Source organism: Bos taurus, chromosome 17 (assembly GCF_002263795.3).
Source record: "Bos taurus isolate L1 Dominette 01449 registration number 42190680 breed Hereford chromosome 17, ARS-UCD2.0, whole genome shotgun sequence".
Taxonomy (NCBI): domain Eukaryota; kingdom Metazoa; phylum Chordata; class Mammalia; order Artiodactyla; family Bovidae; genus Bos; species Bos taurus.
In genome coordinates this window covers 2930782-2946381 of record NC_037344.1, presented here as the reverse complement: position 1 = coordinate 2946381, position 15600 = coordinate 2930782, and positions in this window count along the sequence as shown.

Sequence of the window (15600 nt, the reverse complement as noted above, 5' to 3'; positions counted from 1 at the left end):
CCGCAACAAGATATCACCCCACCCCTGTCAGAATGGCCATCATAAGAAAACACACAAATAACGAATCTGCGGAGAAAGAGGAGAAAAAGTACACTTGTGCATTTTGGTGGGAAAGCAAATTAGCCCAACCACTACTCAAAAAATTAAAAACAGAACCTCCATACAATTCAACAATTCCACTTCTGGGAATATACTGAAAGGAAATGAAAACAGAAATTCAGTGAGATACACGCATCTCCACATTTATGGCATAGGACTTTCCTGGTGACTCAGCAGAGAAGACGGAGAAGGCAGTGGCACCCCACTCCAGTATTCTTGCCTGGAAAATCCCATGGACGGAGGGGCCCTGCAGGCTACAGCTCGTGTGGTTGTGAAACGTTGGATATGACTTAGTGACTAAAAACAACGTTTATGGCAGCACTGTTCACTACAGCCAAGATATGGACACAATCCAAATGCCCATCAACAAATGAATGGATAAAAAGAGATGCGGTATATATTCACAATATAATATCATTCAGCAGGAATGGAGGAAATTCTGCCACTTACTGCAAAATAGATGGACCTTGAGCACCTTATGCTAATTGAGATAAGTCAGGCAGAGAAAGATAAGTACTGTATGAGCTCACTTAAATGTGAAAAAGGAAAAATGTTTAAAAAAAAAAACAGAGAGCAAAATGGTGTTATCAGGAAATGGGGGTGGAGGATAAAATTAATGGTGTTTAAGCATTTGGAGAAGGAAATGGCAACCCACTCCAGTATTCTTGCCTGGAGAATCCCAGGGATGGGAGAGCCTGGTGGGCTGCCATCTATGGGGTCGCACAGAGTCGGACACAACTGAAGTGACTTAGCAGCAGCAGCAAGCATGCAAATTAGCAATGAGTACTAAAATGGGCATAGGGATTTAATGTACTGTTTATTGAACATAGACAATAATATTTTACTATATATAATGTGAGGGATATCAATACAATGACAATTATATTACAGTATATAAATGTATCAAAGAAACACAATGTACACCTTAAATTTCCACAGTGTTGTGTGTCAAATTTATCTAATAAATAAACAGTAGCATAGTCGCAATTTAAAATCAGGTAGAAAGCACACCCATTCCCACATAATAAGGCAGAGGAATTCAGTAAACCTCCTTCTTTATCAAGTTAAACCACATTGTATGAAACTGAAGTATCAATATTTCTATTTTGATACATTAATATAATTATTAACCAAGTGCCAATATACTTTTTGAAAACAGATTTGTTTATAATAAATATCCTAGAACTTAGAAAGGAAATGTGCATGTATAGCCTACTTCATCATACTCTGTGTGAAGTCCAAGGTGTTTTTCAGTAAGGAGAGCACAAGTATGGGCCTGAAATTCTTCTGTTAGATGGTGAGCATGCATTCAACTCAGGAAGAATATTATGGCTCCAGTGGTCTTTGTGAGAAAATAGAGATATAAAAATCCATGGTCACCATTATAGCCCCAGTGCCATCAGCTTTGACTATGATAGAGTAAGTTGTCAGAGGATGCTTGTTGATAAATGTACTAGAAAGCCTGTTTCACTGTGAAAAAGTCTGAGATGGCCAATAACAAGAATGCTGTTGATTCAAACAAAGCAATGATACACTTAGTGGAATCTGTGTGTAAGATGTGGACATGCATTGGTGACTTTCAAGACATTCCTTTGCTAAAACAGCTTCCAAGCCATTGGAAAGGGAAATTGGATAGAGAATTTTGGAGCTAAGAATGGTCTTTTTTGTCCACATTGTTCATCCATTCACTTTCATCTCTAAATTATCTCTTTTCACCTTTAAATCCAGACCTTCAGAAGAAAACATTTTTCATTTTGCACTTTACGAATTTCTTAAAATATGTTTTCTGCCTAACTTTAAAATATTAAAAGGTTGCAAGCAGGTTTGCTCTAGATATATAAATGACAATAGCCAAGTTTGAATCTTGGCATTTTTTGAAATAGTTTCAGAAGACCCAAGCTAATTCCATCATGCTGGATATTGAGGTCTGGCCATAACTCTTAGGGTAGGTGACCAAAAGAAAGCTCCAGAAGCCTTTTCTATTCATCTACTCCTAGAGAGCCCACAACCCCAAGACACCTGGGTGAGACCCACTGGGTAGGGGATGATAAGAACACACAAATGTCATTTAAACCAGAATCTGCTCCAGACACAAAATAAAGCAGTTGTATTTTAACAAACACAGATGACCAAGGAGTCCTGTCACAGCCTTTCTTATTCATGTTGCTTCTCATATTTGTCAACCAGTTATGCTGAAAACAGTAACATAAAAGGAAAGGGAAAGATTGGGAAACGTGTGGTTCCTTTTCCTTTCAAGCCTTCCTTATTCATCTATAAGTCAGAGTATTTGTAAGATGCCTATATATTAAGAAATGGAAATAAAAGCAATTGAGTTAATTTTCTGCAGAGTTTCCACAGCTAGGTAAGAGCAAAACATCTATGCATATATGAGTAATGAATTACAAATTATAATTTTGGGGATTTGTTATATGAGTTAAGCGCTCTTATATTTGTATTTAAGATAGGCATAGTGCAATATAAAGGCAACCGCTAAAACTTTTAATAATTTAAGTTTCATTTTTTTACTTAGAATGACATTAAGTAGCAAATTCTAAAAACAAAGTGTAAGAAAGAAAAAAGCTTTATATTTTAGTGTGTATTGTTAATGGCACTTTATTCTTGGTTTTTAAACAGCAGAATCTGCATTTTCATTTTGCCCTGGGCCCCACAAATTACATAGCTGACTGTAGTCTTAAAGCTTATGAGTTAATATATATAAATTCACTTGGCATAATTTCAGGCTATATGCAAATGTTTTATGAGTGTTGCTCTTACTTTCATTATCATTATTTAAAAGATACAGACATTCAGATAATTTCTTTTCACAAAAGCAAAATTTATCCACATGCTGCTTATAAAGGTATTACCTATAATAAAATGCTAAAAGAGGGTTTATTTTAATAAATGTGAATATTTACTAGTTATTGTATTTGTTGAGTGGCTATTTAGCTATATACCATAATATTCTTTATATGTTACTTCACACGTTTGCCTATTTTCTGGCAATCATATATTTATTTTACCTTTTTGCTTCCCTGGGTTAGGAAGATCCCCTTGAAGAAGGGAATGGCTACCTATTCCAGTATTCTTGCCTGGAGAATTTCATGGACAGAGGAGCCTGGTGGGCTACAATCCATGGGGTCTCAAAGAGTCAGACACAACTGAACGACTAACACTTTTGCTTTCGAATTTCTAACTTATGTGAGGTGAACCATAGCTGCTTTGCACCATTTTTAATGCAGAATGTTGAAATGGCTCAAATGTACAACCAGAAATTTAAGGATTCTAAAATAACTTATGATCTTTCCTCTAAACATGTTAGCTATCCTTAAGCAAGTATTTATTATGGTGTCTTATACATAAAAGTTTTCTCACCAAACGTTCATTAACTGATGGACGGAATGGTGTATATCCATACAATGAAATAGTATTCAACAATAAAAATAAATGAAGTGCTGATACCTGCTACATCTTGAGTGAAATTGATTGTGGTGATGATTGTACAACTCTGTGAAAACACTAAAAACCAATGTATTGTGTATTTTAAGTGGATGAATTGTATGCTATATGAATACTTTCCAGTGACATAATTCAACTGTTTAAAAGGGGTAATTCAGCAATAGAAGGCCCATATTAACTTTTTTTTTATTTTTTAACTTTACGATATTGTATTGGTTTTGCCATATATCAACATGAATCCGCCACAGGTATACATGTGTTCCCCTTCCTGAACCCTCCTCCCTCCTCCCTCCCCGTACCATCCCTCTTTTTAACCCTATATTTTATCAAGCATGATCAATACTAAAAAATTATCAAAATACTATCAAACAAGCAGAATAGTATTAAAATTGTTTGATATATTTTTTTTTTTACTTTACAATATTGTATTGGTTTCGCCATATATCAACAGGAATCTGCCACAGGTATACACGTGTTCCCCATCCTGAACCCTCCTCCCTCCTTCCTCCCCGTACCATCCCTCTCTGTGGTACATATACACAATTGTTTGATATTTTAAAGAACAGATAACTTCAAAATAAACCCTTCTGCTTCCTGACATTTCAAGAGTCATCAAATTGTTGGACATTCAGCTTTTTCCAACAGATTCTCCTATTGTTAGATATTAAAGATGTTCCACATGATCTTCTGTGGATGGGGAGAGATTTTACAATGTTGCACCTTAACTCATTTACAAACTTTAAAGAGAAGGAATAACTGGATTCAAAGAAATTAAGGTACAAAAGCAACATAAATTGTTGAAAACTTGACTGTCATTTGGCTGTCTACGTGAAAACAGGGGATCTGTTACTAGCTCTTGTCTTATAGAAATACTCATTATATACACAGAGATCAATGATATGAGTTATAGGACAGCTTGTATTAACCAATTAAAAATGAAAAAATTGTATTTCTTCAAGTAGTAGAATATTTAAATGAATGACACATTGTAGAATATAATATAATTAAAACCAATGAAGCAATGTACAAATACAGGGTATGCGTAGATCCTTAAATACATTGTTTAAGAAAACACACAAAGCATTTCTCAATATGTACAGTGTAATGTCATTTATAGAAATCATGTTTGTTTCAGTTGGGGCTGCTGGAACAAAAACACCATAGACTCAGTGGCTTAGACAGCATTTATTTCTCATAGTTATGGAGGGTAGGAAGTCCAGGATCAAGATACAGCATTCAGTGACAGCCTTCTTAGTGATTGGTTCATAGATGGCAATCTTCTTGCTGTGTCCTCACCAGAAAATTCTCAGGCTTCTCTTCTCAAGGACACTAAACCTTTTCTTAAGGACTCCACCTTCAGAACCTAATCACCTCCCAAAGGCCTCATCTCCTAACATTAATACATCAGGGGTTAGAATTTTAACATTTTGGATTTTGGGGTACTCATTCAGTCCATAGCACTCTGCCTAAATACAGGGGTACCAATAAAACCTAAATAGATACATACATACATATGAAAATAGACAAAAATAGGCACATCACATTGCAGTGAAATATAATGTGCATTGCAAACTGTTCATGAAATAACTTTAACAATTTACATTTACCTTGAAAGCTTATGAGTGTGGAATTAATGGGGCTTCCCACATGGTGCAGCGGTAAAGAATCCGCCTGCCAACGCAAGAGATGAGGGTTCAATTCCTGGACTGGCAGATCCCCTGGAGTAGGAAATGGCAACCCACTCCAGTATTCTTGCCTAGGAAATTCCATGGACAGAGGAGCCTGGTGGGCTACAGTCCATGAGGTCGCAGAGTTGGACACGACTGAGCATGCATGTATGTGGAATTAATATAATTTGGCATCAAAACATTTTTGGATTATATATATATATTTGATTTAGAAGAAAAGTTTATTACTTTTTTTTCAGAATACTAGAAGAAAAAAGCTTGACGAAATTGGTTTTGGTTGGGATAAGAAGAAGAAAGCAGTAGTTTACAGTAGGTGTCATAAAGACTCTCCAGGGTGGGTATCTGTGAGTAGTCAACTGCTTATCAACAAGGGCCACCAGGTCTACAAGGTTGAGACCCATTTCTCTAAACTTGCTTTCTGAGAAATCTCATCCATTAATGTGTCCTCAAATACTCTTGGTTTACATCTAACTTTGTTCCTTGGTTTAAATGTCTTTGAATGATTTCCCATTGCTTACACGTTATATGGCGGAATAAAAACCAAGTTCTTGGCTCAGTATTTAAGGGCCTTTTCCAGCAAGGTGCTCTTCCCACATGACCAGACTTGTAGCCACACGTTCTGGGAAACAAACTCACTCAGAAGGACAATGCAGATAGTGGAGTGCGGACACCGTTGGGCCCAAGGCAGAGTCTCCTCTTAGCCAAGGACTCCAACCAGTTTTGTGAAAACCTTATATACCCTAAGTGTACCAAACCCACCTCCCCAAATTCCCTGAAACTAATCTGAACAAAGGAAAAGAAAGATAAAATCAAAGTTAACCTGTGATTCATATGCCTTAAGCCTAGGTAGTTGACAATGGACAGTTATCAGTAGGCCTGAGGTCATACCCCAATAAGCATAATAGAATGTATGATTGCATTTAGTTACACAGATAACTCAGGTATTCTTTTAGGCGATGGAGAGTCTAGGGGCCCCAAACCCAGCATTTCCTAGGTTTTTTTTTTTGCCAGTTGGCTTCCAGTTAGATTCTGCTAATAGAATGCATCATCAGGAATTCACACGGCAGAGAGATGGGGGAAATCAGTGTTTGTTCTCTGTACACCTCTCTCCTTCCTTTGTAGAGAAGCATTCTTGAAGCTGTGTCCATTCCAAGTAAAGTTTGCCCGATTTAGCAAATAAAAATAAAAGACAGCCAACTAAACGTGAATTGAAAATAAGCAATGAATGCTTTTTTTATTATAGATATATCCCATGCAATATTTGAAACACACTTATAATGAAAAGTTATTTATTTGAATTTTACATTTATCTGGGTGTCCTGTATTTTACTTATCAACTCTAATGACAAAAGCTCAGCATTTTGTTTAATTATCTTCCCTTATTCTAGTTTCTGGGTTGATACTGTCCATTTCTGAGTCTTTGAGGATTGATTCTACTGCATAAAATAGCTTTCCCTTTTTGGCTTCATTCATTGACAGCTTAAGTTTTCTCTAGCAGCAGCAGCAGCAGTGTGTTGGTTACCATTTGTTCTACATGACTTTTTATTTCCAAAATTTTTTGTTTTTTTCTTGTTGCTTATTCCCACTCTTGTGGTTTTGTTATTGGTGAACTTGAGGTTCCTTCTTCATCATGAAAGAATTTGGAGACAACCAAAGAGGTTAAGAAAGTAAAGGAAATGTTTATTAAGTAAGGACATGCACATGCTCTCAGAGGGCTCCCCGGTGGGAAAGAGCCTGCCTGCCGATACAGGGAACAGGAGAGACGCAGGTTCAGTCCCCGTGTCAGGAAGACGTCCTAGAGGAGGGCCTGGAAACCCACTCTAGTGCTCTTTCCTGGAGAATCGCATGGACAGGAGTCTGGCAAGCTACAGTCCCCGGGGTCACGAAGTCAGACAGGATTGAAGCGAGTTAGCACGCATGCATTCTCAGAGGGAGATCAGGCAGACAGGTAAAGAATTGGTGCCCTGGGCCTCTTTGGCAAGTTGGTTTTGAAAGTGAAAGTGAAGTCGCTCAGTCGTGTCCCACTTTTCGCGACCCCATGGACTGTAGCCCACCAGGCTTCTCTCCCATAGAATTCTCCAGGCAAGAGTACTGGAGTGGGTTGCCATTTCTCCTCCAGGGGATATTTCCGACCCAGGGATTGAACCCGGATCTCCCACATTGCGGTCAGATACTTTACCCTCTGAGCCACCAGGGAAGCCCGTTGAGTGAAGTGAGTGAAGTTGCTCAGTCGTGTCCAACTCTTAGCGACCCCGTGGACTGTAGCCCACCAGGCTCCTCCGTCCATGGGATTCTCCAGGCAAGAATACTGGAGTGGGTTGCCATTTCCTTCTCCAGGGGATCTTACTGATCCAGGGATCGAACCCAGGTCTCCCGCATTGCCGTCAGACATTTTACCGTCTGAGCCACCAGGGAAGTTGGTTTTGAGCGACAAACAAATACAGGGAGGGAATATTCACTGAGGAAGAAGAAGTTTGGGGATCAGCTTCCCTGATTTTCATCCCGGCTCCATTTTTTCAAGGGGAGGAGGGATTTCTGTCCCCATTTAGTTTAGATCAGAAGTGCCATGACATTGGTGCATAAAGAGTGCTTCTTATCTATAAGGCTAATCTTATGAGTCTTCTCAGGTGACGTAGTAGTAAAAAATCTGCCAGCCAATGCAGGAGACCCAAGAGTTGTGGGTTCAATCCCTGGGCCAGGACGATCCCCTGGAGGAGGAAATGGCAACCCACTCCAATATTCTTGCCTGGAAAATCCCGTGGACAGAGGAGCCTGGCAGGCTATATGGGGTTGCAAAGAATCAGACACAACTGAACGACTGAGCACAGTCTTATCCAACGGAAAGCACAAGGAACAAAGGTTAACATTTGGATGCAATGCAAGAGATCCCGCCTTTCCCCACCTTTTTTGGGTCTGCTACTCAGACCCTTATAACTCAATTTCCTGTCAGCCTGAAGTTTTCTGCTTTCCTTTGTCTATGAGCCCCTACTGTTCACAAGAGGCCTGATTTCCTGCCACCTGGCCCCTGTCCCCATTTCTCTGCTCATAGCTAGCTACCTGCCTGCTATAACAGTTTTATGCCTAAAACAAACAAAAACAATTCTACTGTCACTTTAGTGAGGTTTTGGGAAGAAGCAAAAGTAGATTTATATATTCAATCCACCACTTTTATATTTATTTAATATATTCTTACCATTTTTTTTTTTCTATTTTGGCTATTTTTCTTACATCAGCAAGTTTGAATCCACTTCAGTTTTTCTTTTAATGGCAGCATAGTATTCTCTGTGCCACTGTCTCTATGTGCCAGAAGTTACTACTAAACTAATTTTTACTAAAGGAATTATAAATTTCTGTTGGCTTTTGAGAGCTGGGAGATAAAGACAAATGTGGAAACACATTTCCTATGAATGTGTCTGGATATGGAACAGTTATGTATGAGTGAGGAAACAGCTAATAGATTTGATTATCTGGTTGATATTTTCTATTAATATTTTGACTGGAAGTAGTAGTTACTAATTCCTAATAGATTGCAAAGTAAAAGATTTACCTTAGCTTCTATTTTATACTCCCATTAAGGGTTTAACTGATGTCCGTCTAGACTTAATACAGACTTTTTTGTATTAAGATCATACTATATATTGTTCTACACATTTTCCCCAATATTCTGTGGCTATGTTGTTAAAATTAACTCATTTATGTTTGGCTTCCCTGGGTCTTCACTGCATGCAGGCTTTTTCCAGTTGCAGCGATCTGAGCTATTTATTCTTTCCTGGCGGAGCATGGGCTCTAGGGCTTAGCTGCCCTGCAGCATGTGGAACCTCCCCAAACCAGGGATCCAACCCACATGCCCTGCATTGTCAGGCAGATTCTTAAGCACCGGAACACCAGGCCAGTCCTTCTGTGGCTATCTTTATACATTGACATTGTCTAATATATTCTTTTTAAAACATACTATTTTTTCATACAGAAAAACGTATTAGTCAATCCTCTATTCATGGGAAGATGCTTTGTATATGTAGGACAGATACTCCCACCTGCCATTCTGATCTTTCAAAAGTTACTTAAATATTTCCCAATTGATCATCAATTTGTCAACACCTCCAACAAAACTCATTGAAAATTTGATTAGGATCATATAAATCTACTTTAATTTTCACGGAAACAGCGTATTTTAAAATTTATCTTTTCTTCCATGGTCAAGGTGTGTCTTTCCATTTAAAAACTTTCAATCAAACTTTACAAGATTTCATGCAAAGATGAGCACAATAAAGTACAGAAACAGTATGGACCTAACATAAGCAGAAGATATTAAGAAGACAGAAGAACTATTCAAAAAAGATGATGTGATCACTCACCTAGAGCCAGACATCCTGGAGTGTGAACTCAAGTGGGTCTTAGAAAGCACCACTACAAACAAAGCTAGTGGAGGTGATAGAATTTCAGCTGAGCTATTTCAAAGCATCTTTTAAGATGATGCTGTTAAAGTACCGCACTCAATATGTCAGCAAATTTGGAAAACTCAGCAGTGGCCATAGGAATAGAAAAGGTCAGTTTTCATTCCAATCCCAAAGAGAGGCAATGCCAAAGAATGTTCAAACTACTGCACAACTGCACTCATCTCACTGCTAGCAAAGTAATGCTCAAAATTCTCCAAGCTAGGCTTCAACAGTACGTGAACTGAGAAATTCCTGATGTTCAAGCTGGTTTTAGAAAAAGCAGAGGAACCAGAGATCAAATTGCCAACATCCACTGGATCATCAAAAGAGTAAGAGTTCCAGAAAAGCATCTACTTCGGCTTTATTGACTACGCTAAAATCTTTGACTGTGTGGATCACAATAAACAGTGGAAAATTCTTAAAGAGATGGGAACGCCAGACCACCTGACCTGCCTCCTGAGAAACCCGTATGCAGGTCAGGAAGCAACAGTTAGAACTGGACGTGGAACAACGGACAGGTTCCAAATTGGGAAAGGAGTAAGTCAAGGTTGTATATTATCACCCTGTTTATTTAACTCGTATGCAGAGTGAAGGAAAGTTACATGGCTCAAAATAGCCTGGAGTTAAAACTCCCCTCAAGGTCCTCCCCACCATTCTATGCAAAACAAAGAACTCTCTCATCCCCCCCTACCCCCAGGAAAAAATGGACGTTAAGGTTGATTACACCCAGCTCCCAGCCAGTCCAGCCCCTGGCCTATCTCCAAAATTCCTTGCCCCAGCTGTTTAAGAGATAACTTCTCCAATAACCTTGGAGAAGAACAGGCCCCCTTAAGACAGTAACTTTCCACATACATACTTATATATACTTACTCTTTTCTTGGGTAAGTGCAGCAGCTTGCTAATCTGACTGCTTCCCCTTCTCGCCTCATTAAAGGTGATCTGTTCCTATAAAGTGCTGGTCTCGTTCTTTTTCTGAACCTTGCCTTCTCTCTTACCTTACACAGAGTACATCATGTGAAATGCTAGGCTAGATGAAACACAAGGTGGAATCAAAATTGCCGGGAGAAATATTATATATGCAGATGACACCACCTTTATGGCAGAAAGCAAAGAAGAACTAAAGAGCCTCTTGATGAAAGTGAGAGAGGAGAGTGAAAAGCTGACTTGAAACTCAACATTCAAAAAACTAAGATAATGGCATCTGGTCCCATCACTTCATGGCAAATAGATGGGGAAACAATGGAAACAGTGAGAGACTTTATTTCTGGAGGCTTCAAAATCACTGCAGATGATGACTGCAGCCATGAAATGAAACCATGCTTGCTCCTTGGAAGAAAAGTTATGAGCAGCCTAGATAGCATATTAAAAAAGCAGAGACATTACTTTGCCAACAAAGGTCCACCTAGTCAAAACTGGTTTTTCCAGTAGTAATGTATGGATGTGAGAATTGGACCATAAAGAAAGCTGAGCACTGAAGAATTGATGCTTTTGAACTGTGGTATTGGAGAAGACTCTTGAGAGTCCCTTGGACTGCAAGGAGATCCAACCAGTCCATCCTAAAGGAGATCAGTCCTGGGTGTTCACTGGAAGGACTGATGCTGAAGCTGAAACTCCACCTGGGTTGGCCACCTGATGCGAAGAACTGATTCCTTGGAAAAGACCCTGATGCTGGGAAAGACTGAAGGCAGGAGAAGGGAACAACAGAGGATGAGATTGTTGGATGGCATCACTGACTCGATGGACCTGAGTTTGAACAAGCTCTGGGAGTTGGTGATGGACAGGGAAGCCTGGCTTTCTGCAGTCCATAGGGTCAGAGAGTCAGACACGACTGAGTGAGTGACTGAACTGAATCAAGTTTTATAGTTTCTTTGTTCCTCTACATAGTTTCCACATTTCCTGTTAAAGGTATTCATATATATATATATATATATGATAGGTTTTGTTCATAGGCTGAAAGTGATTTTGGTCTTTTAATTGGAGGATAATTGCTTTACAATGTTGTGTTCGTTTCTGCCATGACAATGTGAATCAGCCGTAAGTATGCATATGCCCCTCCTTCTGGAACCTCCCTCCTATCCCCCATCCCATCCCATCCCATCCCATCCCATCCCATCCTTCTAGGTTGTCACAGAGCACTGGGTTGAGCTTCCTGCGTTGGAAGTTATACAGCAACTTCCCACTAGGTATCTGTTTTACGTATGTAGTGTGTATGTTTCAATGCTGCTCTCTCAATTTGTCCCCTTCTCCTCCCCTCGCTTTGTCCATGTCTGTTCTCTATGTCTGTGTCTATTTCTGCCCTGCAAAGAGGTTCACCAGTACCATTTTTCTACATTCCATATATATACATTTATGATATGTTTTTCTAACTCACTTCACTCTGTATAACAGAATCCAGGTTCATCCAACTCACTAGAATGGACTCAAATTCGTTCCTTTTTACAGCTGAGTAATATTCAGTCCATGGAATTTTCCAGGCAAGAGTACCGGAGTGGGTTACCATTTCCTTCTCCAGGGGATCTTCCTAACCCAGGGATGGAACCCAGGTCTCGTACACTGTAGGCAGATGCTTTACTGTCTGAGCCACCAGGGAAGCCCAATATTATATTGCATATAGGTACTGTAATTTTTTCATCCATTCATATGTGAGTGTACATCTAGGTTCCTTCCATATCCCAGCTATTGTAAATAGTGCTGCAATGAACACTGGGGTACATCTTTTTGGAAAGTGGTTATTTTTAAGACAGTATAAAACTGCTAGCTCACTGCTGTTTTCATGTCCTGTATTTATCTTGTATGGAATCATCTTATAGGGCACTTTCACTAGTTTTTAACTGATTTTCTACTGCTTGCTTTGTACGACTCATCTATAAATCATTATAATTTGACTTTTAATCCTGTTAAAACTCCCAGAACCATATCAAATAAAAAATGAGTGTAGGTATCCCTTTATTATTCCTGTGCCTGCCTCTGTGTTCCACCATGAAGGACAATTTAGTATTACTTCCTAATTACTCCTTAAGAAATTTTTGACATCTCAGCATTCTCTTAGACCTGGTATTATTCTTGAATCCTGTCAAATGATTTTTCTGCAGGTATCAGTTGATGATCTTATTTATCTGAATTTTTTTAAATAAAATGTTGTCGAACATCTAACCAGTCTTCAGTTGTTTTTCCAGATATATAATTCAGTCATTTGTTAATAATGTTATTTCTTACTTTCCAATTATTATAATTTTACTTGAATCTATTAACAAATGTAGTGGAAAGTTCTAAAAAAAGTTAAAGTAGTGATGATGGATATCTTTGTTTCTGATGTTAACAGGAATGCTTTTAGTATTTCCCAGTTAACAACTGAGGCGGGGTAGTTAGATTTAACCATGTTCTTAAAGTATCCATGTGTTCCTATTTAATAATTTTTTATTTAATGAAAAATGGATTTTGAACTGCCTCTACCTTCTATAAAGATGCTCGTGATTTTTTTGTTATATAAAACAATGTGGTGAACTACATCATTTCCTAATAGGAAACATTTTTAATGAAACTTTCCTTGCACTATTAGACTAAATTAGGTATGTAAAGCTTGATTCTTTTACTAAACTTTAACTTTACTACTGACTTTTGTGTTGATTCATAAGCAAAATGAAATTAAAATTTCCTTTGTGCTTTATTGGATATTTTTGTTATACTCACACTTTAAATCATAAAAAGCTCTCCTTTATCTAGGTCCTAGAAAAATTTAAAGTGCATTGTAATTAGAATTTCACTCTAAATCTGCACAAGCTTGGTGATGTGTGCAGGTGGTTTTGATAGGAGTTGACTATTTCTTCTGTGGTAATCTGTGTAGGTTTTTTGCAAGTCTGCAGTCATAGGAATTTATATAAAATTTAGGAAAATTTAAAATTTACCATTCTATTTGACTCTTTCAAATATAATAGGCATGGATTTGGACAGAGTTCTCTCCCCCAACCTCCCTTTATCATTTTTATTAGGATATCTATGATTCTTCTGTTTCTTATCTAAATAGTTTTATCTATTTTAATTTTGTAACCAAAAATTAACATTTAGGTTTATTACTACTAACTCTGTATCTTTATTTCATTATTTCTTATCAATTCTTTTTACTATGTTTTAAAAGCTTCTTCTAATAATTATGTTGAACACATTTGTCTTCATCACTTTTGGATTGGAGTCTGTTAAGACAAAGGGAAGTGAAGAATCAGACAAGAGGTTAGGTTATAAATGGGTAAAGAGAAATGGTACATACCTAGAAACAAACATTTGGTCTAGTGATTTTTTAAGACAGTCATTTTAAATATATATATTATTTAAATTACAACATACTTGTTGATGAGCATCATTTGACAAAAAGGGAATTTATGCTGCAAAAAAGAAAGGGGTTAATTATGAAAGTTAAGTTCTTGAGTAGGCAAGAGTATAAGGCAGTAATTGTATACATACTCAACAGAGTTGTTAGTAGGTGGGTAGTTCATCCTTTGGAAAAGAAGGTGTAATTTTATTTGTAGAAATGAGTGTGGTCACTGCTGATGGCTTACATATGGTGTGTGCTCATAAATCAAAAATGAGTTCAGCTAGCACAGTTGTCTCGCTAACATTTTACAGGTTCTTGAGTGTACTCAGGGCCTAGGCACAGGAAGGTTCAGGTTTAACTTGGGTTGAGGTTTTGCCAAGTAAATACAAAGAACAAAGGCACACACAAGAAATCCTGCTTAAGATTTCATGAGGTTCGTGACCATACATGGTGGAAACTTTCTGCAAGAAGATTCAACAGCACCACAATACAGAACAGCATGAATCGGGGAAATGGATTTTTCTCATGCTCTTCAGAATTTGATACTTGTGTCTAACAAGCAGAGTAAGCGGAAGCTTTGCTAGGCAGGATGACAAGGGCTATATCATCCTCACCTCCTTGTTCTAACCGTTTCTCCTTGTCTTTTGGACCAGGCTGTGGACAGTATTCACCTCTATGATCTTTCTTCTGTTGGAAGGCATAATTCATCTCTCAGGGATGCAAGTGCCGTGGGTTTTTTTTTTTTTTTTAATTTAAGTTTACAAAATACATGCTTATAGAAAATTAAAACATTATAGAAATATATGAAGCCAATCATGAAAGTTCTCCCATAATTCCACTCTCACAAAGCCACTGATAACAATGTGGTGTTACTTTCCTATTATTTTTTAGAACATTAACAAGTTATCAAAAAAAATGCTTGTACAACTTCCTTTTTCATATAACAGTAAAATTTGGACATCTTATTATTCCAGAGATATTTCTCACTTTTTATGGAGAGAAACTGAAAATACCATAATATATTAAGCCCTTATTGTTATAACGGACATCTGGGCTAGTTTTAATTAAAGAACAAAGGTGAAATGAACTTGCTGTGTACACTTGTCAGATTATTCATATTAGGCAGTTTCCTAGTAATTTCATTTCTAATGAAGAGTTGGCCAAAGATTCCAAGCATTTTCAATATACTCTGGAAAACTACCCTCCCTAAAGGCTTAACAACTACATTCCCACCTACAGCATGCAAGATGGGACACATATATTTGGAAATCCTTATTCAAAATTATGGTTTAATTTCTTCATTTGAAACTATAAACTGATTGTTCTTATAATTGTGTTTTCTAACTATAGAAAGTAAAGTGTGATAAATTTTCTTGACTGATAGGGCATGAGGATCCTAAGGATAGAGGCACAGGCATCAAAAACTTAAACTTTTCTATGGAGTCTCTGCAAAAGACTGCAATCCTCAGTATAGCTTCAAACAATTGGTATCTCCAGTTACTTCTCCAGGGTTTGATACCTATATTGGTAACCTACTGCTTGTGGAATAAAACTGAAACTCAAAACACAAGCTTTCCCTACAGCTGTTCTCATTCAAGTGCAGCAGACA